The sequence below is a fragment of the Amblyomma mixtum genome, chromosome 3, assembly GCF_055824585.1.
Source record: "Amblyomma mixtum isolate Tamu chromosome 3, ASM5582458v1, whole genome shotgun sequence".
NCBI lineage: Eukaryota > Metazoa > Arthropoda > Arachnida > Ixodida > Ixodidae > Amblyomma > Amblyomma mixtum.
Genome location: NC_143014.1, coordinates 172370349 through 172394079, shown reverse-complemented (window position 1 = coordinate 172394079; position 23731 = coordinate 172370349). Strand labels below are relative to the sequence as shown.

General features: G+C 48.3%; 1 protein-coding gene across 2 annotated transcripts in view; it reads right to left on the bottom strand.

Annotated features, from left to right (window-relative positions):
* The window catches only part of LOC149352726 (TOX high mobility group box family member 3-like), a 387363-nt gene that overhangs the window by 333098 nt on the left and 30534 nt on the right, over window positions 1-23731 (bottom strand). The gene's annotated exons all lie outside the window — the stretch shown is intronic.

The window sequence follows — 23731 nt, the reverse complement described above, 5'->3', positions numbered from 1 at the left end:
GAACACAAACAACGTGCGACGCTGTCACAAACTTCGCGGGGAGCGGAGTAGCGCAGTGGCAATCCGAGGACGCACTTGCATTGGAAGCAGTGAATCGAGGAATCATCCAAAAACGCTAGATCGTCTTATCACACGCACAGCGGTCGGCCACACACGTAACAAATGAATATCTTCGGCAATGGCGGAAATTCAGCCACGATTTCGAATACGTGTCACTGATGACAGTGCGGAGTTCGGGGTTAGTAGGTGAAGCGGCCTGCGTGCGTCGTCTCTTTCTTGTCCCGTTTCTATGTATACGCGCTGTTTTCCGTCATGTGCCGCTGGGTGCGCACAAAAAAAAGTTTCGTCTCCGACTTGCCGCGAGACGTAATCAGCCAGCGCTCCCAGCCAACCTGGCACGAGGTTCCCGAGTTTTCAGGTGGTACGAAATGTATCGAAAAAATGAAGACTACAAGAAAAAAAAGAACAGCACGGAAGAGTGCGGATAAGACACAGCTTCCAACCAAATCTCCACTAGAAAATGTCTCGGTTTTGTAACTGCACTACCGGCCGCACAGACAACGGACACAGCGTTTAGCAGAAAGTCTAATTCTTGGTGGCAGAGCTGCAAATAACACAACCATCTGGGCTTGCAGACTCGTATACAGTGGCAACGTGATGAAACTAGTCACGCGAAGGCGGTAGAATCGTCCTAAGCCATGCGAAAAGTTCCTAGCTATGTAAACAGTGATCAGCACTTCAGGGTGTGGGTGGGTTACTATAAGTTACAGTTAAAGACAACTGCGACAACGACACCACCAAAGACAACTGCGTTCTAAAAAGGTTGGAATATGTCTTGCACAAATCGCTCTCAAACATTCTCTCTGTGCTAGTGCTGTTTCCATCGTAATTTATAGCTTCGCATGCTTTATATCTGTAGGACCGCTTGACAAATCACCGCTGACAAAAACGTTTACCGCAGCAAGCGGGAAAAAACACCCCATTGCCACTATTGGCTTTTGTGAGATACTTTGGAATGTCCGAATATGTGTATTAAAATCTAAGCGATGTAGAATAAGTCGGAACTGGCGAAAAACTGCAAGAGCAAATTATAGAAAATAGAGGGGGGAGGGCGGACGGATGGCCATTTGTATTGTTTCAAAGCAAGTAAGCAACAACAGCAGCGACAACACACGGGAACCGGCCAGAACTGTAGAACTGTAGCCTACACCAGCTGATCGCACCAACGTCATTGCAATCTAATACAACCTACGCAAGACGGGCTGCAGAATTTTTTTTCATTTCGAAAATTTGCGGCCAGAAGTTCCGAGCACATCATTTATTTCCAAGCAAACTCCATTAAATGGCAGCAAGGCCAAAATATTCAAAAATTAGTGAGCGTTAGAGATCCCTCTGCTTCAGCTGTCGGTGGTGACACCAGCTTCGGCACGCGGGGGACAACAGAGCGGGCACCGACCGGGACGAGGCGCTGCGAGCAAGGGACGTGGCCCACGCCACACCACTCAGCATCGACCTCCGCTACAAACAAGTATCGAGGTAGTCGCCGTGCACACACACGTACAGGCAGCGCCAGCAGCCGTGGCGCGCGCAGCGACATGTCGCAAATGGTAACTTGTTTCCATTTTATCGACGGCTGCTCCGCGGCGAATCTTCTCCAGCGGCTCTTCTTTCTATTTTTCTCCCCATTTTGTTCTCTGAATACTTTTCGATCCAGACAGAAACGGGTCGCACGCGCGCTTCCCAGCGATCATTCCGCGGTAACGAAAGTTCCCCGCTCTGCCTCCTCCGGCTTCCCGAGCGGGCATCCCTCTCCACCGGGGGAGCCTCTCCCCGCTTCCCTTTTGTAGTTCGGGTCCCCATCTCATCCCGGTGACGTGAAGGAATTCCCCGGGAGAACCGAAATTGGAATAATTTAGACTGATTCCTGTCCTCCTCGCGCTCGCGGTGCGCACCAGCGCGCATAAAACGCACCGCTTCCCCGACCCTGAATGCGCGCGCACGAAGCAGCCGCATGGGTATACGTATTATACTATAGTCTCCCCGCTCCAACTTTGGCTCGCATTTTCTCTACAAGAAGCGGCGAAATAGGAGCTTGAAATAAAGCGCAACGCGAGAGAAACTGTACGAGGAAGGGGACACGGCGTCACGCGCCTCTGGGATGACGTCTGCAGCGCTCAGCTGGCGTTTCAACTTCCTCAGCGCGGCCAAACGGATATAAAACGCCGCTGATGGTCACAAAAGCTAAAGTAAAGTAAAATGTCGCAGATATTTTACTTTACTCCAAAGTACCGGTTTACTACACAGCACCGGTTCCAGACCGGCGGTACTTCTCTAGGTGCAGCAAAAGGACCTCGCTGACGCTCGCGCACTGGCCCGAAATGAAGCAAATTGCTTTTTGTTGCTGTTATTGCTCCAGGCGTGCATTAATTCCACCGCGTGGACTTCACCTCGCCGTCTTAAACAGCCAGACAGCAGACGCCTCCACTAGCGACATGTCCCTACTGCCCGCCCCCACCACGTAGAGGTAACGCTAAACCTACTTTTTGTTAAAGTCGGTTACGCTCTGCCCCGAGTCCCCCTGACCTTCGGCTAGCGGGCGGCCGACATCTTACGCAGCCACAGCTACCACTCGAGCCGCCCACTAGACATAAGCGTCTGAACGCACATATAGGCCTCAACATCGAGCCCTGTTAGCGTTCGTTAACAAAAACAAGGCTATACCTTTTTATTTAATCTATGCCAAAGGGCGGATTAGCGCAACAAGAACAACAACAAAAAAGTGTGGTCAGAAGGTATAACATGAGCCGACGCTGAGGCAGCGATCGAATATCGAGCGTTAACCCACCTAACATAGGTCGCTGGTTCGAATCCCTGCCGCGAGCTAGACTCTAACTTACTAACTAGTAAGTTTATGCTGAACGAAACACGAAATCGTATGCCACCACCCCGAACACTCTGCGACAAACGGTTGAGCCCCAATGTTCATATGATTCGTAAAGACGTGGAACTGGGGGTAAGTACATAGGTCACCGGTTCGAATGTTAACGAGTAAGTTTATGCTGAACGAAACGCTGAACCGCATGACGACATACGGAATGTTCTGCAGCGAACGGTTGGCCCACAAATTTTACACGAATATCGGGATTATTTGACGCCTGCCACACAGGGATATATATATATATATATATATATATATATATATATATATATATATATATATATATATATATATATATATATATATATATATATATACAGGGTGTTTCACCTAAGACTTTCTGCAATTTTTAAAAATAAGCTTTTTGAATTAGATGCGCGCTTTTTCTGGCATAGCATTGTCAGTGGTGTAGTACATCATAATGCAGCTAAGACGTGCCAACTAGCAGGCTTGTTAACCAATATTTAATAGTTAACTTTTAAACTATTACCGCTGGGCTCCTTAATTATTGAGAGGCATGCAGCCCACCGAAAGTAATGTCCATATCCGTTTTTAGAATTTCGAGAACGCGATTATCCTCGGCGCTGTGGCCCAACAAATTTCGCCTACATCGCGCCAAAATACATGCGGTTTGAGAAGCTTGCAGGCAAACCAACCTCTCCAGTGAGCCTAACTCGTCGAAATAGCCAAAATTTGTTGGGCCACAGCGCCGAGGATAATCGCGTTCTCGAAATTCTAAAAACGGATATGGACATTACTTACGGTGGGCTACATGCCTCTAAATAAATAAGGAGCCCAACGGTAATAGTTTAAAAGTTAACTATTAAATATTGGTTAACAAGCCTGCTAGTTAGCATGTCTTAGCTGCATTATAATGTACTACACCACTGACAATCTTATGCCAGAAAAAGCGCGCATCTAATTCAAATAGCTTATTTTTAAAAATTGCAGAAAGTCTTAGGTGAAACACCCTGTATATATATATATATACATGGTCTGTTCTGAAAGTAGTAGGACTCATTTTTTTAAACAAAATTTATTCAAGAGAATAGCACAAACGATTACAATTTTTCAAGGTAGCACCCTTCCGTACCTACACGCTGCTTCCAATGAGTTTTACAGTTTTCGTACGCCTCCAAGAACGCCTGGACCGGAATGCTGTTTAGCTCCCTCGTCACGGCCTGTTCAACCACCTCTACCGATCCGTGATGTTTCCCCTTGAGCGTCGATTTTATTCTCGGGAATAGAAAAAAGTCTGGCGGGGCCAAGTCGAGACTGTAGGGGGGCTGAGGCAGCGTTTCCGCCTTGTGCTGGGCAAAAAATCGGGGTCCTCATTCACATGATGAAGAAGATCCTACCGGTTGGCCTTTTCCTCCTCTGACAACACTCACGGCACCAACTTCGCGCACGCTTTCCTTACGGATAAGTTTTCTGTCACGATCTCAAAAACTTGGGTTTGAGGAATGCTCAAGTCATCAGCAATCATTCTGATACTCATTCTACGATCATTGTTAAGTAAATGTTTCACTCGCTACACATTTTCGTTGGTCTTGCTGGTCGAAGGGCGTCTGGAGCGGTCGTCTTCCTCCACTCTTTCCTTACCTTCTCGGAACAGCTTGTGCCACTCAAAAAACACCTGATCTACCCATGGAAGCGTCACCGTAGGTCTCCTTAATCATGTTGTGAGTCTCTTTGCCCGTTTTACCAAGATTTACTCAAAATTTGATCGCGTATCGCTGATCCAGTAAACGCTCGATGATTCTGCGTGACGAGACGTTTCGACAGGGGTTCACAGTACAAGCGACCTCCTCTCTTCAACGGCCGAGAGCCGACTGCCGATTTTCCCCAGCATTCCCAACACCCCCCTTCAACGATCCTGCACGCGCAGACCACCTCTCGTCCGCCCGTTCGCCCAGGAAAAAACCAGTCCTACTACTTTCAGAACAGACCCTGTACATACACCGGATCGACATAGTTTAGTTTTCGGTTGTGGTGCTCGTGCATCACGCTGCCGCCTGTTATTATTTTATTCCATTACGTAACCACCTCGGTTACCATGGCAACCACTGGGATACAATGTAGTTGCGCCCCGCCGCGGTGGCTCAGTGGTTACGGCGCTCGGCTGCTGACCCGAAAGATGCGGGTTCGATCCCGGCCGCGGCGGCTGAATTTCTTGAAGGCGAAATTCTAGAGGCCCGTGTGCTGTGCGATGTCAGTGCACGTTAAAGAACCCCAGGTGGTCGAAATTTCCGGAGCCCTTCACTACGGCGTCTCTCATAGCCTCAGTCGCTTTGGGACGTTAAACCCCAATAAACCAAACCAAACCAAACAATGTAGTTGCTATGGTGACCGCCATCTTGGATTCTATCCGTGGAATAAGCCTAACTCGGAGGCTCGAAACGCGACCAGTAGAGCTAACACTCTAATATGCACGGTAAGTTACATGCACTTTGCATTTTAACCGTGCCCTCGTCCCCTAGTGTTTACACGTGCCTTCATCATACGACCCCAAACAGAAATATGTCGCATTCTGCGTCATTTAAGAAAGCGCTCGACGGCGCAGAATTTCTGACTTGCACGACAACGGCATTACAAGCCCCATGAGGACGAGAAAAAAAAGAGGATGGCAAGAAGACATAAAAGAAAAGTCAAGTATCACCAGCTCGGCTGCTGCTGCAGCAGCACGGTTGAAAGAAGAAGGCCAGGGCTCTTCCCAGAAAGCAGAGTGCCCACGCATTTCCAACTGCGTGCAGTACAGACAAGCAGCGACAGCTAATTGTGGATGACTAGCAGCAGTAGCAGCAGCAGCAGCAATGCGGCGTTTCAACTGCTTCAGTCCCAGTCAGCCGTTTCTGGGGATGAGCAGAGGGCGTGACAACGCCAGGCATGCCCGCGCGAACAACACGTCACCGATTATTTCTGCTGGGTGCGGGACATTCCTGCCAAGAGCCAGGGCGACAGTGCCTGCCTGCACCATTTAGGCGCAGCAGGTTAACTACGCGAACTTGAAATTCTCTAGCTCGGCGAGCACGGCGCGCTTCGTTCAACACGTGGTCCGACGGCAGTAGCGAGGAACAAAGAAATGAGCTTGTTTGGCCCAGATCTAGCTTCCCGCATATATTCATACCTGAAAAGGGGCGGAGACACGGGAGACACGGAAGAGCCGCCGAATAAGGAAATTGTGCTGCTTCATAAGAGCAGTGTAATTAGGATTTAGAGAGTAGAGAGAAAGCATAGAAACCGAGAGAAAGCATTGAAACTCGCCACCGCACTGGCTATCGAACCCACAACATTCGCGAGCCGCGCGCGGTGCTCTGTCATGCTATCGTGGCCCGGGAATCGTGAATCGAGTCCAGCCTGAATCGAGAGTTGCATCCTCAGTGGTGAGCTCCTACAACGACAGCGATTGTATTACAGCATGCTTTGGCAAAATGTCCTTTAATAAAATGTTCTGAAGGAGACAGAGATATTTACGTCGCTCAAAACGGCCGACACGTCCAAAACGGTATATATTCTTTACGAACTGTAAGTACAGTCTCCCCCCCCCCCCCCCCCAAAAAAAAAAAAAAATGCAACAAGCGAACAAAAATAATTGCGTGTAGTGACCTCCAACTGTATTAAAGAAAACTAACAGCAACTTCCTCTACCCGCCCCCCCCCCCCCCCCCAAACACGTACGCACAGACATGCACACGTGCGCGCAATGGGAGCGCACACTTAATCTTAAAAACACATCAATACACCCTAGACATATTCTTCCCTCTTTTTTTCACGGCCAGTGCGGCCTATGCATAAAACAAGCGAAGCAGAGCCTCCCTTCTTTCGTGTCCCACTGCGCATTACAAGTATTTGAAGAAAGAGAGAACGAAAGCAATGAAAAACACAATACTTTTTCCATCTTATTTTCCTGAAAGAATCCCCCAGCAGCCACGAGGAGAATAATTTGCAGCTTTCGAAAGGAGGCGCCGCGGAGACGCGCACCACATTAAATCTACATCGGCATTTTCGCGGCATAATAAAACGCCCAGAAATTCGGTGTCCTCCAGTTTCTGAATGTGCAATATCTATGAGCAGTGCCCGCTTCTGCGAGGGAGATTACATGCGAGTGTATCTGCGAGAAATGACAGGCGGCAGCCCCGCTACAAGTGCGGGAATAATTTCGAGCCAGCACGACGAACAAGGAGACGGCGGACTTGTAATACGCGCCAGCGGTGGAATATTAATATCTTTATACCAGGAGGGGCGATTCCGTTCTCCCTGAGCAGTGTATAAGAACGGTGCGCGCTTATCTTCACTTGTGTCTGCCTCTCCAGCTACAGGCGAGGGAGCCCCAACGACAGTTACCACTTCACAAAACAACCGCATTAAAAGACGCGAGCTAAACTGTGCATCCTCCGAACGCCGACAATTCTGACAGTTATGTCGAAACAGCCATGCACCAGAAGTTTGTGCCATTGCACCGAAACGCTGTAGCGTCCACGGTGTACATCCAACTTTCCCAGCACTCCCCAAAACCCACCGTGCCTCTTCCTTCTTTTTGCTACGCTGATGATCATTTGCGAAAAGCGTGAAGGATGGAACGACGGCAGGCAGGGAAAACGAAAAGCATACGAAACAGGCCTGGTTGATGTGAGGTTATTTCTGAATAGCGTACTTAGCGCTGTTACCGGTCCTTGGATGGTCCCCTGCTTTGGGGCGAAACAAAGAGTTCACCACCGCCTTCGCGCTGTTCGGCAAATGGCCACACATCAACGAGTCCAACTGCCCACACTTGTGCACATTATCACGTACAAAACCAACTGCAACAGATTGGCAGAACCCCTTTCCTTCTATAGACTGAAATCGGGAAGACTTCCGCAGCTATGACATCTCTTCGCAAAGACCCCCCCCACCCATCTCCTGGAACCTACACTGAAAGTAGAAACAATGTTTTTCATTTCAGTGCAGGACAACTTGCCAGCAAGAAATAGTTTTATGGTTTTATAGGGCTTAACGTCCCAAAGCGACTGAGGCTATGATAGACGCTGTAGTGGAGGGCTCCGGATAATTTCGACCACCTGAGGTTCTTTAACGTGTACTAACATATCGCACAGTACACGGACCTTTAGCATTTCGCCTCTACCGAAATGCGACCGCCGCAGCCGGGATCGAACCTGCGTCTTTCGGGCTAGCCGCCGAGCACTCGGCCACCGCGGCGTCTACCGGTAAGAAATATATTTCATTACATCGCCAGGAACCTAAAAATTACCGACAATGCATATAGCACTGTTTCAAAAACCGCTTCCACATAATGGGTGATCAAAATTCCGCGCGAAACGTTTTGTTCGATAAATATGGCATGAATAAAGCGCATTACGGCCACGCGCCCCAATGTTTCTTATCGAGCGGTTATCACACCTGCTATCAAAACACTTTGTGTGAATTGTAGGCAAGAAGTATGCGGCCGACATTCCTTTGATTGATCTATGAAATGTCTCACTCGCTGACACCCCACGCGCGCTCCGAGCCAGTGATCGCTGCTGAGGCAACGCCTCAATGCTCATTGCACAAAACCTGACTCGGAAACCACGCAGCGTAACGGCCGGCGCAGTGCAACGCAGACGCGTTTAAAACACACGAATGAACCCCCCGGGATACAGTTGGGTGCGAACGAATGTGCAAGCATGCGAGCACCACAGTCGAGCAGTCCAACGCGCTGGCTGCCGATGCCATTGGTGGCTGGTTCGAATCCCACCGGAGCCTCAAAAATTATCTCTCCGTGCCACACGGCCTCGGACACGAGCTCCTGCGTTGCTTAGGGGGCTACGCACAACGGATTAAAGTCTGCAGTTAGTCTCACAGAAGATTGACTGAAAAGCCATTGCTGCGGGTTTTGTTTAGTGAGAACACATCACTGCCAGCGGTTGACAAACAACATATACGTGGTTAGTTTTACTTTTGTTCGCTTTCCCGTCGATGGGACACGAGCGCAAGTTCTGCTACAAGGGCAGTACATATTCCCGCACGGAAGTGGGCGGCGAGCGGAAGGCGGTAGCAAACCAGTCGGTCGATGCCAGCTGTCCCTGGTCAAGCAGTCGGGCGCTCGCAGTTGATGTTCGCCGGGCGTGCGAGGTGCCCGCAAGCACATCGCCGTTCCTCGCGGCGTCGCGACGCGGCCGTGTATTCGCTCCACAGCCGAGGTGCGCACCAAGCACGCACGGTATTTCCGCCCCCTTCGCCGGACATTTAGGCCCCATAGCCGAGCGAGATCAATAATGGAGCGCGTCATCGATTCCGCCCATGTACTTCTACGTCAGAGGCCGGAGAGCGCTTTCTTTTCATTATTATTATTATTTTGTGAGAGTGGCCCCGGCGAAAACTCCAAGCGCCGGGGGCATGCATCGTCGCTCTTTGATTGGATTACGGGGCGCGCGCACGTCGACCGGTTTAAAACTGACGAAGGATCCCTGTTTACCGGAGAGGAACGCGCTGCCCTGGGCGAAGACGCCACGCGTGCCGGCCAGCTGCAAGAAATCGTGGCCGCTACCAAGTACAGCTTCTCCTGTGAGCACACCGACGAGCAGCAGCAGCAGCCGCCAACCACGTGGCCAGCGAAAGGGGATGACGCGGGCCTCGGGCCGTACGGGTCGGACAACAGCTGCAGCGAGTCTGTTTGCGCCGCAAACACACGCGCCCTCGCTCAGCCCCGTCTGTTCGCTGCGCGCGAGGCATTAATTGTGAGCGACAAATGCCGCTGACAGCACCGCGACGCCTCCTCGTTTGTCCGGTGCCCTGAACTTGCGCACAATCCGCGCCGTGCTAAGACCCGAGGCCAGAAAGCGACCGGAAGATGTAAAGCCGCAAAGAAGGCGCACGAAAAACTTGCACTCAAGTTTGGTGACAGCCACTCAGCCGTTGGCGGTCAGCTTCGGAGGGGCTCACTCAGCTGTCGATAAAAGCAGACAGCGCCCAGCCTGAGGACTTCCGAGAAAACCCGCTTTTCGCTTCCGAATGGAATCGATGGTGGACAGTTTGAAATGCAGAACATATCGAGACTCAGGTTTTAGAAGAGAATGTGCTTTGTACGATTTCTCGACATTTACTATTAAGTAAAAAAAGTGACCACAGAAAGCGGTATTACGTATTGGTTGCGCCAAGGTTAGCACGCGCGCGCCCGAGCGAACGCACGAGCGCACGCATTTACAAAGTTCGGCCGAAAAATAAGCACAATTTATTTCATATTCAGCATTCTCAAACAAAGCAACGGCGAACCTTCCGTGCACAAATGTTCGAGGTAAAAAAAAAAAATGTTCCCTTTATAGTAATACTTACATACGAATACCAAAATAAATAGCACCAGTGAAAGGCAGAAAAGCATGCTTCATACGCTGCGCCTCATCTTGTCTAGAGCTGGGAAGCATATTAGTTTTTTCGTTCCATGTCTTGTTTGTCTACTGCAAACACTGAGGGAACACAAAGCCGGTGACGCCACCCTCGTATAGCTACACAGGCTAGATGCATTTCTAATATTCCATTTCTATTCAAACAACGCAATTTGCATATCGCTTCTCGACACATCCAAAGCCATGAAGGAACCACGCGGTAATGTCGACGGCGGCGATACATTCTTCCCAACCGATGCTAGACTTGCAAAGAATATGAAATCTAATAATGCTACCGCACTGAATGACAGAGACGCGCTTTCTTATGTACTATCTTAATACAGCTGTCATATCGTCTGCTGACGTCGTTCACGTATACACAAGGATTGTGTATGCATGAGGATAATGCTGTTTTTTAGCGCTGTTTTCACGCATGCTGTTTTGACATGCGCTGTTCTTTCGTGTCCCCAGCGGTCGCAATACGTTCTGAAGCACGTACACTCGTCAGAAGAAACTCAATATTTCACGCTTACGCTTCATTAGAAAACCTCTACAAGTTGTAGAGGTTTTGTATGTAATGCGCACTTCATTCTTATTTGGATGCATTAATGGCCCGCTCACCTTCGCGCTTTGCAGTGCATACGACCCCACTGTCAAGTGGTCGACAAGAGCCATTACGCGCGGCCTGGACGCGTGGTCCCCACACCTAATCAAACAACAGTACACATGCCCTAAATGTGCGAGGTTCGCAGTCGCCGCATGTGAACACAACACGTCGGCTCCTGCCGCGGTGCATGCGGTGCCTCGTAATCGTCGCATAAAGATGTGTCCGCGCTTGTCAAGAGCCTTGCGTGCAAGCCCGCGACCGGCGTGCATTAAAACACGACCAGAAAATTCCGCCGCATTATAAGCATGTATGAGAACGGCGAGCCACGAGCAAGCAAGCGAAGCACTCCTCCCGAAGACCTCTCACGTGACGCCATCAGAGGGCGCACTACGGTAGGGGCACGAAGCTCGGGAAGGGAGGAACAGCCACAGAAGATTACGCCTCAGCACGGCGAGTCAAGCTACCGAAAGGCACGGAATTTAGATAACGCTCTCTGCACTGCGAGTGCGCGGGCCGGACTGAATGTTGCAATGCCTGAAAATAAAACGCTTCGAGACTTAAAAGCTGGCTGTACATGCGTCAAGACCGCCGCACTAAATCTTTTTAATAAAATTATATTTCCAGACAGGCGAGTTTCATTTTCGTCGGCAAGTTAAAAAAAAAGAATAAACGGAATAAGGACGACACAGTGCGCATAAAACACACTTTCCATGAAATGCTACTCGCAGTCGTGCGTCTAAGACGAGCTTCTTCGCATTTTGCTGCTGCCATTTTTTTCCCCCTCTCTGCGTTCCCCCTCGTACCAGGTTTTATCGCCGAGCCGTCTTTCGTGCGCACTTTCCTCTATAAGAATTTCTCATGTCTAAGGTTTTATGACATGCCCTAAAAGCACCTTGAATATAGGATGCAATAAAAGGGCTCTGAAACGACGAAGGAAAGTACAATGCACGAAATAACAGCCAGCAGGGAACAGGTAACGATTCAACAAAACGAGGAAAAGCGCGAGGAGCCGGTTTGAGCCCCCCCCCCCCCCCCCCCCCCCCCCCCCTAAACTTCTTTCATTGATTTTATCCACAGGACGGGGTTTCGCACAGGAACGTTCTTCGGACGCAGAGACGACGAACATTTATTGGAAACTATCAAAAGGTCACAAAGCCGTCCAGGCGTACGCGTGGTCTATTCTATAGTAAAGGGAAACGTGCTGCTGCGATTCTGTATGCAATTACTGCGAGGACGGGGGTAATAGAGATTATACTACGCAGTTACAAGGGGGAAATTATGCATTCTGGGACTATATTATGCTAAGCTTCTTCCAGCGGCATTAGCTCCGCCTGGCTTACCTCGAAACAGCATTGGTCACAGAGAAGTCTGTCTTTAATCATCAGCCATTTTCTTTTCGTTCACAAAAGCGGAGACAAAAATCCTCGTTTGGAAGTTTTAAGGATTCTTTCTTACGTAGTTCGTTGTTCCCTTTCTTTGTAAATTATTTTTTTTTTAAAGTGAAACTGTAATTAGTATAACGCATCTGAATGAGCGAATGTGAACAAGCGTACAAGTCACACAGAGCTCCAAGCCAAGACAGAACTTAGGCTGCATTAAATGAACAACCTGGTCGCTCATAGTCAAAAAGTTTCTCAAGCTGTATAGAGGGAAAACAGGCGCCACCGACGAGCACTCTAACCTACGTGTGAGCGTATAGTACTTTTAGTGCGAAATCACTACTTCACTACCAATCCCGCAAAAGTCGATGTCTGCCTAAAGCCTCCCAGATACCTAGAGAAATAAAATAACTATTGCCGCGACTGGGTTTCGAACCCGCGGCGACATGAGCAGATCAGCTTCGCTCGCCACTGCACGAGAGCACTATGCTACGCCGCACTTGTTTTTTACAACATAGTATTTACTACACCAGGTTATGTATGTGCAGGAAGGGCTATATACAGATTGTTCACAAAGCACTCAGCTAGTGGCTGCACTACACTAGCTTGACAGAGAACAACAACACAGTTAAAATGGCGGCAACGATAGCCACCGCATCACCAGGGGAAACCAGTCCAGTAGAAAGTCCCTTTCATCATAAATGCCCCTGACTTGGAGCACCATTCGGCTAAAATGGCTTCTGGGTGAAACAAGAGGTTCAGCGCTGAAATCTAACATGCGCGTTTTCTACAGGCTATGAAGTCCACTGAAGAAAAAACATATCATAGGGTTCGTAATCAGGTTGAGTAGCTACAAGGTAACGAACACTGTAGGAATTTAAAACAATGTCTTTCCTTGGCGTCCTTTGCAGCACATCCCAAAACAAAATCGCATCCTTGCAGCTACTAAAGCAGTGTTCGATGGTTTCAGGTAACTTGCACAGACGACAGTTAACCGAAGGTACAGAAAGGTTTTTCATATGGAGCCACGTGTAGAGCTTAGGTGTCTAATTTATAGAAAAACGTTTTGATGCAAGGAGGAATCGGCATTTGCACACTCGCGGTCACACATCATGGCCCTTGAGGTCACACGACACAGAACGATCAATAGTGGCGGAAAGATGATCGTTATCAAGCTTCTGTATAGCCTATTACGCGAAACAGAATATAATTACTCGTTAGAAAATCGAACTGTAAAAAACCCCACAGATGCACAGACTTCCTGCATAAAGCTATAGTAAAGATCGGCGCTCAGCAAAATTTGAAACCGAATTTGAATTTGAAATTTGAAGAAACCGAGAAGTTTGTAAACAGGGTCATGAAATTAAACTGCAAGAATGCTCCACAACCGATCACGCCTCGTTTAAACTGCAACATACACTCGTGCCGTGCACTGCACGTTGTCGCCTTCACCTACTTCCATCTGTGCGCAGAAGTCACGAAAAGAAAGGAACCGCGCACAACTGGGCCCTTGGGTAAGCAGCCGCTCAGTGGACAGCTCAATCGCGCTTTTAGCTACGTGGTGGTAGTGACAGAGATGTGCGCTGTTTGCGCTGAAAAGGTTTTTTTTTTGTTTTTTTTTGCAGAAACGCGGAACTGGAACAATACGCCGCAGGCATTCGTTGGGTTCAATGACGTTGGCGTTCACATCGTTGCAGACTCCGTTGGTTTTGAAGAAAGGTAAGACGCATACCTGGCTTCCCGGATCAGTGGACACCTCAATCGCGCTTTCAGTTACGTGGCGTTGGTATCCACCTGCAAGAGCCTGTTTTCGCACAATTTTTCGCGCTTTGCAACGTGAACCGCCAGCATTTTTTTTTAAACCGAATCGAATACGAATCGTCTAGTTGTGTTAGCGAATCGAATACGAATCGAATAGTGATTTGGTTTAATTTTATGGGGTTTCACGTCCCAAAGCGACTCAGACTATGATGGACACCGTAGTGGAGGACTCCGGAAAATTTCGACCACCTGGGGTTCATTAACGTGCACTGACATCGCATAGTATACGAGCCTTATAGTATTTCGCTTCCATCGAAGTGTGACTGCCGCGGCCGGGAGCGAACCGGCGTCTTTCGGGTCAGCATGCGAGCGCCATAACCACCGAGCCACCGCGGCGGCTGAATCGAACAGTGGAAGAAACGATTCGAATAAGAATCGAATATTTGCACGACTATTCGCTACTTGTGCGAACATTTTCACAAAAAGATTATTCACCTGAAATAGCAAAGCACTAGCGGCGGCGCTTAACTCGTGGAGTTAACTGTAGTAAAGCTTGTCGCTGGGCTGGTTGGGGCATAAATTAAAAGGTGGGAAACAGCGCAAAAAAACGTGGAAGGGAAGAAGGAGACACGGACACGCTCGTGTTAAACTGCAACACACTTTCGCGCTGTGCATTGCACATCGTCGTCTTCATCAACTTCCGTCTCCGGTGCGAACAGATCGATCAGCTTAACCTCGGTCAGAGTTTAACCTGAGTCTAACGTCTGCCGACGACTCATGAAAGCAAAACCATGAGCCAATCAGGCTAAACACAGGCTTTTGCATGTCTACTCGTTTTAACTACACTAAAACCCTACCATTTTTTTTTAACAGTCGCAGAAGAAAACCACGGAGTGCACTATTCGAGCTTCGTGCCTATTCTTCGGAAACTTGAGATCGCATTCCATTCCTTTCGATTAATTTTTAACTTAAAATCAAGAGTTCGACGAAACGTCGTCTGTTCAGGTGGTGGCATAATGAAAAAAATATAGGGTCACTGACCAAGTCCAAGATTAACGAAACATACTGACGTTTCGAAAGCACTATACGGCTTCCTTGTTCACAATGGGGGAAACCAGACAAAAAGCATCGTTTATATCTTCTTCAAAATACGTCGTAATGACCTTGCGTAATCAGATGGCAGAATCCCTTGCGTCCGATTTAGTGTGCCGGGAGTGGTCTGAATCATCAGACTCCGGATATAAACGTCTAGAAGCGATCCGCTCTCTGGCAAGCACACGTGCCCCGTCCAAATTGAAGACGTGTCCAGTTTCAAATTTAGTGCTCAGTGACCCTATATTTTTTTTTTTTCAATTTTTAACTTGCAGTATTTGATTCGATCAAAGAAACAAACATCCGGGTATTCGATTCGGTATTCCATACGTTCGAATATACAGGGTGCTTCGGCTAAGATTTTATACAATATTTGAAAATAGGTTTTCTGAGTTATGAGGGCGCTTTTTTTCGGCATAGCACTGTCAGTGGTGTAGTACATCAAATTACAGTCAAGACGTGCTAACTGACAGGCTGGTAGCACTGTCAGTGGTGTAGTACATCAAATTACAGCCAAGACGTGCTAACTGGCAGGCTGGTTGACTAATACTGAATAGTTAACTTTTCACCTATTACTGTTAATCTCCTCAATTAGTGAGGCGTGTAGTGCACCGTAATTAATTTCCATTTCAGTTTCTAGAATTTCGAAAACGCGGTGACCCTCGGCGCTGTGGCCCAACAAATTTTGGCTTCATCGCGCCAAAATACGAGGTCTGTTAGAAAAGTATCCGACCTTTGGCCGTTGAAAAAAAACTTGCATAACTGGAGCGTTGCAAACCTAGTCATCTTTAAAGTAGTCTACTTGGGACTCCACACACTTCTCCCAGCGATGCTGCCATTGTGGGAAGTATTCCGAAAAGGCCCTTTTCGGAATGGAGTTTAGCTCAGCTGTCGTTGCAGCCATAATGTTCTTCCTTGTCTGAAATCGCGCTCCTTTCAATGGCCTTTTGATTTTGGGAACCAGCCAGAAATCGCAGGGGCCATATTAGGACAGTAAGGAGTAAGCATTCCACGTCACCAAGACTTAAGAAGGCCCGCCAATTGCGCAGCAATGTGAAAGTGATGCTCACTGCTTTCTTTGACACCCTCTGTGTGGCAGACCACGAGTACGCACTCTACAGGGTCAAACAATGACCAAAGGTGTCCTCCGTTGCCTACGTGATGTTGTGCGGCGCAAGAACCCGGAGCTGAGGTCAACAGGAAATTGGCGCACCCATCGCGCCAATGCTCCTGCATATTCCTCGCACTCGAATAAGATTTTTTGGTGAAAAACCAGACTCCTGTAGTTCGACTGAACTACAGGAGTCTGGTTTTTCACCAAAAAATCTAAATAGCCAAAATTTGTTGGACCACAGCGCCGAGGATAACCGCATTTTCGAAATGCTAAAATCAGAAATGGGTATCACTTAAGGTGGCCTGCACGCCTCTCAATAATAAGGAGCCTAACGGTAATGGCTAAAAAGTTAACTATTCAATATTAGTTAACCAGCCTGCTAGATAGCATGTCTTAGCTGTATTCTGATGTACTAAACCGCTGACAATGCTTTACCGAAAAAAAAGTGCTCTTCGAATTCAAAAAGCCTATATTTAAAGACTGTGTAAAGACTTAGGTGAAACACCCTGTATGCGCACACTCCTATTTTATCTACCACAGGAATGCCGGAAAGATGTGGTTTCGCATTTGGCTTGCTTAGTGTTCGGTCGAAAGTGTGGATTCAGTCGTAGCAATACAAATTTTCCAGTGATAAACCTCAATAAAATGCTCTGCAAATTTTCATAAGAGTCTTATTCACTTATGCTAAGTTTGTTAAAGTAAAAAATGTTCTAATCAAAGTATCAATCACACAGAGTATATAGAGCATCGCGACTACGCTGGCTAGATCTGGTTACCGAATCACGGCACAGCCATGATTGCGCGGTAGAATCCACGTTTTCGAGGGGAGCTGTTGTTAAGGGCAAAGAAGAAGCGGTAGACATTTTTATTTTTTATGCGTCGCGTAGAGCTAGCAACATTTATGACTCCAACACTCATGACAGAGTTGACAAAAAATTCCCCGGGCGTTGACGGAGCAGCTGCGCAAGGCCTCGACCGCTGGCTCTCCGTCAATGGTTGAGGCTTCACACATACCTCGGCTTTTTCAGCTTTGCTAGTGTAGTGCTTTCGCACGCAGCCTTTCTGTTTTAGCGGAGGCCGCGCTCAAGTTCAGCTTTTCCGCAAAAACGACCGCTACCTTATACCTTGCGCCGCCGGATATGCGAAACAACGACGGTTCCAGTCTGCTCTCTTATTATTTTGCATAAACTCTTCGCGGTGCACAAGGACGTCTCGAGCAGTTTAATAACATTTAGACTGTGCCAAGGCGACTTTAGCTGCGGAATTTAAATTATTACAACCTTAAAGTATAGGCCGCGTCTGGAGGTAGTTATGGCTGGAGACTGTCTATATGCTATAGCTTCTTTATTCGACTAGCATTTGCTTAGCGATAAAAACCATTTCAGCTGCTATTGGAAAGGTGTGCTTTGTTTCAGAACTGCATGAAACAGCCACCCGGCTGGCAATACATTTTAGCAAAGGACCTAACCGAAGTGCAATTTACAAGATTTCTGCCACCTTATTTGAGCCCTAAATTTATGGCTACAAAAAAATATCTTCCTCAAATTCTCACGCATTAAAATAGACCCCATATTTTACTTGCACGCAAAATATTTATTATTGGTGTTGTGCTTTGTAAAACTAGTGATATGACATCCTTTAGGTCTGAATATACATTTAGACGGAAATACATTTGTTTGTAATCGAAATAAGAAGCGGCGCCTAGGGTATAAAAAGCAGGCACAAAAAGGGTTTGTTGAAGACAGTAGTAAGAGCGAGGGAATTACGCGAATTTCGTGAATAGCTTCCTATCTGAGCTGTGCTTTTTTCTCATTAACCTGAGGAAGCTACATTAATGTATAATAAATTCAGGGTCGAAATAAGGTGGCAGGAATACTAAAAACTGGGGCTGGGTCAGATTCTTTGCTAAAGTGGGCTGTCAGCCGGGTGGCTGTTTCATGTAATTTTGAAACGAAGCTCACTTTTCCAAAAGCAGCTGAAATGGCTTTCGACATTGTACTGCTAAGGACGTACTAGTTAAAAAAAGAAACTCATAACTACAGTCAAACCTCGCTATAACGAAACAGTTCATAACGAAATAATGGGCATAACGAAGGAAAAGCCGTTTCTCTTGGAGGCTCCAACAGAAGCCTATGTATCTGATATCTCCTTTTGAGGAAGTGACATTCTTCTAAAATGGTAGATGGCGAACCTCCAATGGAACCCCACTGACCATTTCGCGCTGAGTATGCCAATTTGTAATGGAGCCTAACCCTTCCTACACCGATTCGATGTGGTAACTCGAATCATCGCTCATAATTTGCTCTGCCCAACACCGCGCAAAACATGCGGAAAACGTATCCCACCTCAAGCGGGGCCTGCATAGAACGTTTGCTTGGACAATTTGTCAGCTTCAGCGTGTGACGCTGCCGCTCTGACGCGTCCGCGCCCTTTGCCGAAAATCGGATATGAGCGGCCTCCTGGACGATGCCAGGCCGCACGGTACAAACGGCCCACTACACCATGCTGCACTTCGACAGAGCTGCCAAGGTCAATACAGTTGCCCCGTTTCCCAACATTCTCGCTGCACACGGCCCACTGCAACCACACTCTGCTTCTCTGGTTCCATGGGCAGTTCAGTTTCCGTTTTCGCATTATGGTCTCACGGTTAAATTCGTTTGGCAGTGCGCTTGACGTGCGTGGCAGCATCGAGGTACCGCTGGTTTCACAGGGTAAAAGCGACGAAAAGCAAAAACGCAAAAAAAAAAATTCCGTTGACGAGAAGGCGGTCATCATCAAAAGGCTTCGGTCTGGTGTATGCATTCTCCACAGGACATTCCTGTCTTGCGGACAAGTGTTATGGCCTGCGTGCTCGGGAGCTTTGCGAAAAAGCCAACCCAAACGGGTACTCGCTACAAAATCGGCATCGCGCGCCCGCTTTTACAACGTCCCGTATCGGCTTCAGCACCTATAAACAGAAAAATATTCTAAATAGGTCTCTCCCTATCCTCTGCGACATTGATGCTCCAAGAGCCGTTTTCAGGGCGCTGAATCATGCTGCCGCGGAAGAAACCGGCGCGCGTTGGCAACCTAGCTGACACGATCGGCTGGTGTACCACCGGCCACGACGTGGGCGCTCGGTGCGCGTGTTGAAGGCTGCCGCAGTGCACATTTCCGGCACATTAACATACTGTCCTGCGTGTACACAGTGGCAGGTAAGCCAGTTGGCATGCGGCGAAATCGCAACCAAGGTCACGTACAGATATAACGAAGAAACGGCTATAAGAAGAAATTACGGCACCCCTTCGACTTCGTTACACCGAGGTTATAATTTCGCCCTACACTAAGGTTGGAATAATTTAAAACACCGGAGCTAAAGTCGCCTTGGCACAGTCTAAATGTTATTCAACTGCGCGAGACGTCCTTGTGCTCCGTCAGTATTTTACGCAAAAAATAACGAGAGAGCAGACTGGAACCGCTGTTGTTTCTTCGAATATCCAGCGGCGCAATGAAAGTTAGCGGTCTTTGTTATAGAAAAGCTGAACTTGTGCGTAGCCTCAACTAAAACAGAAAGGCTGCGTTGCAGCGCGCAGCGTGGAAACAGACGACGGCCGTTTTGTGCTGGCACCGCCGCGCTTGCGCTCGGCCAAGCGGTGACGTGGTGACGTACAGTCACGTGAGAGCAGCGAGGGAACGCAGTGGGGAAGGCCCCGACCCAGGGTAGTGAGAAATGCATCCCGACCTGAAGAGGTCAGCGCTATACCATTTTCCAGAGTCAAATTTACCTCCCCCCCTCCTTGTTGAAAAGAGTCGTAGTGTTACGGATGAATCCGCGTTTTTCTGCCCAACATCAGCCAAGCCAAATACGAAACCATGGTTTCCGTGCATTCCTGCGCCCGTCTATACGGACGACAATCACAGCACCACTTTTCTTCTAGGCAATTTTGAGAAACCCTATGCTGAAGGCACAAAACTGGCGAGTCAAGCTCGAGCACAAATCTCGATTGGCAATGTCCGGTAAGAGCAGCACGAGTATACCCAGAAATTCTAGACAACCGCATAATTTTTTAACGGGAAGTTGTTTGTGGACGCAATAATTTGCAACCGTTTTTATATTTTAAGGGGAGATGCGGGTGAAAAAACCGCGATTTTTTTCGATAAAGTCGATTTTGTATTTTCTTGCGTTTTGTATTCCCACAAGCCTCTTCTTTTATGTGTAAAAAAATCAAAGCCGATAATCAATGGGAAGTTAGTAAAAAATACTATTAAAGCACTCGCGGTGGCTCGCGAAAGTGCGAATTTGACCGAATTTCGGGAACGCGGCATTTCGCTCCACGGCGTCGCCCGCTCTTGAATATTCGCGGGGAAGTAGGCCTACCCATCGTCTACGAGAAGCCACTTCGGCAGCGGCGCATTCTTGATAAAAATACGAAAAAAAAAGATCGTTTCCCGCCCGAGTCGAGCGTCGCGACTGGCCCTTCAAATCACGTGGTACGATCGGAGCCGTTCCATTGGCTACGAGCATTCCACCGCACGGTCGGGCGCAGACGCTTTCTTCGTTCTGCCGCCACCGAGACGTGAACCAACGCTTCTGCCCGGGTTTTTCTCCTATCTCCGCTATGGATGTGACTGAGAAACGAGATTTTCGCTCACGCAATTTCCTGACAAAGCATCAGTATAAAGGAAGACGCCCCAAGCGCAAGCGGAGAGCTCCGGTTACGGGAGGTTCGTCTGCTGCTAGGCGTAACTGCGGCAACGGCGATGCTTCTTGCGGAGCATCCATGACTTCGTCAGTGCGTCTGAGCGAAAGATAAAGATCTTCGACTGTAAAAACGGGCGCGGGAGCGCTGTTATCTGTGAGATCGGCATGATGCACGACCTCGTCAGCGGCGCGGCGTGCCCCGCCTGCGGACGATGTAATCTCTCAGAGAGTCGGCCGCAAAACAGAAAGGAGTCTCATCGTTTTTGGAACTTTACCGCCGAAATGACGCGTTTCCGACAACCGTTGTTTCATCAACATATTCTTCGATCCGCGTATCTTAATCGTGCAACGGCAGTGATGAGGCGTCCGCCCGCGGCAGTGCACGGGATACCGTCGTCGTGAACGCGGTCCGTGGTCGCTGAGCACGCGACCAACGACAAGCGCCACACCGGTTGAAAACGGCTCCTGCGACGCAGAAAACGACGAGCAAACGTGCTCCCATGTTTCCAGCAGTTAGTGAGCTCCCACATCGTATAATGGCGATGACGATGGGCAGCTATGGGGCAGTTTCGGTTTGCACTCGAATCCAACGCGCATGCGATTTTGAGACGTATTTTCCCCGAAAAAAGGTGCGCGTTGGAATTGGGTAAATACGGTACTCAATGTGAGCTACGGACAAACTTTAATAGAAGGATTTTGCTATGCATTTATACCTATTTATATTCCTATTATATTCCTATTCCCGCGGTCCTATTTATACCATGCATTTCTTGGACTTTTTCGCCGAAAAAATTGGGTTCAGAACAGTTTTCCTGTGTAAAAAATTACTCGCTTGGGTGGGGGCGTGGTTAAATGCTCCCATGGGGCACAGTACCACTGTTGGCGCACTGAACGCCAGTCGTCCCATTGCGTGGAATGGGCAAACATTCTTGAATCAAAGATATAACTACCGTCGTAGACGTCACTAAAAAGAAGCAGAACGAGGACAAAATTCAGTACACCACCGAGCGTGAATCAAATGGCAAGGCCGGATACGCACAGACACGCAACGCAAAGACGTCCTGAGTATGACCTCAGGATGTCCGTGTGAGGATGTTCAGACGTCCTCAGGTTGTCTCTTACTGGTCCTCAAACAGTCCAACTGGGATCCACTAGTCCCTCCGTTGCGCATACTCAGGGTGTCTTGAGGATCATGCTTGGGGATGTTTTCAGTACTACTTCAGAATTTGTATAGTCTTTTTTTTTCATGGGAGTGCCGTATTCACAGCTAACGTAAGCGAAGGTAGCCAGAATAAGCAAAAAGAATGGTTTACCAAGGGCCGCGGGGAGTAGCTCTCTGGAGTGGGAAAGATGAGTGGCCAAAATATCTAAACTGTCCAACCCCATCAGAAGCATGCGATGCATAGGAACAGGTGTAAAAGCAACAATATCTTAAGATATCTCCTCAAGGTATATAACTTTAGGAGCCACAACGGTTTCCTTAATTAGATCACTACTGTACACACATATCGTTTAATAAACCTGCAGTTTTTAATTAATGAGAGCCAAGTACAAGAGAGAAAACTGGCTTGATTTCAGTTCGGTTCCACAGTACTATCCTGCGATAGTACGATTGTAGGACATTTAAAGAATTTTAATTCTCGAGCTGTCCAGCAAAGTACAAACTGAGGACATCCTCGTGAGGGCATTTAACAATCGATGCACTCAAAAGGTACTCGGAATGTCCTGTTCGGGATGAGGACGTCGTCATGATGTTTAGCGTTGTCTGGGGTACACCGTACCCCTGGAGTGGCCGAGCTCCAAGATACGTCACAACGCGACCTATCCTATTAGATTATATTAACTTGTATTTGCAACGACCTATAGTAAACGGAGGAAAAGCGACGCACCCATGATACCGAAAGTGCACGAACATTTTGTGAGACATACGTCGGACTTTGAGAAACGCTGATTATAATCGGATGCGTCCGACGTACTCTGGGAAAAAATGCACCGGGTCGGTCCGACCTCCAGTCTTCGTCAAAAGTATACAGCCCAATGGGTCTGCTTCTGAACCCTGCAGCACGGCTTCTGTTACATAGTCAGGGACCCTAATCTCACGAAGGCGGAAGGAACTTAAATCCTCAACCCTGCCAAGCTTATTGGAGTGTCAAATGTGCTTAAGAGCCATGCTACACGGCTTGGAAGCAAACACCTTGGGCTGTATATTTTGGACAAAGACTGTATATTTAGCAACCGCTTAATAAGAGGCAGCAATGTTTCAGCAACAGTAAGGGCGTTACTGGGTGATTCCGGTATCTCATGGATAAACTTCATTGCAAAAAAGACGACGTTTGCATCTTTCAGCTCAAAAACAGATATGGCCTATCATAGGAAACAGCTCTTCGCTCCAGTCTCTCACAAATGACCGTGCGAGGCGCACATTCTGGGAGAATCACCTTTTCTCTTCCTTGATGATTGATCACATAGGCTCGTGAACCGTATCTTTGCGGCGTAAATGACGCGCATCAGCTTTTCTCGCTGCATTTTCTCCGTGCCGGGTCCCAGTGTGTAACGGGCGAAAAGGCCACTGTGTGCATAGTCATGCAGGGGGATACGCCGGCATCCTCCTGAACGCACGAGTCAAGGTCGCGAATTCAGCCCAAGCACTTGGACTTTAATCAAGGAAACGAGCCCTGACGCGGCCGGAGGGCCGCGCGCCGGGGCGCATTACGGAAACGAAGCGACGAGGCACAAATGTTTAATCAGCGCAGCACTCGCCGCCATTGGAAAACAGGGACAGCACAGATTTTCGACGCC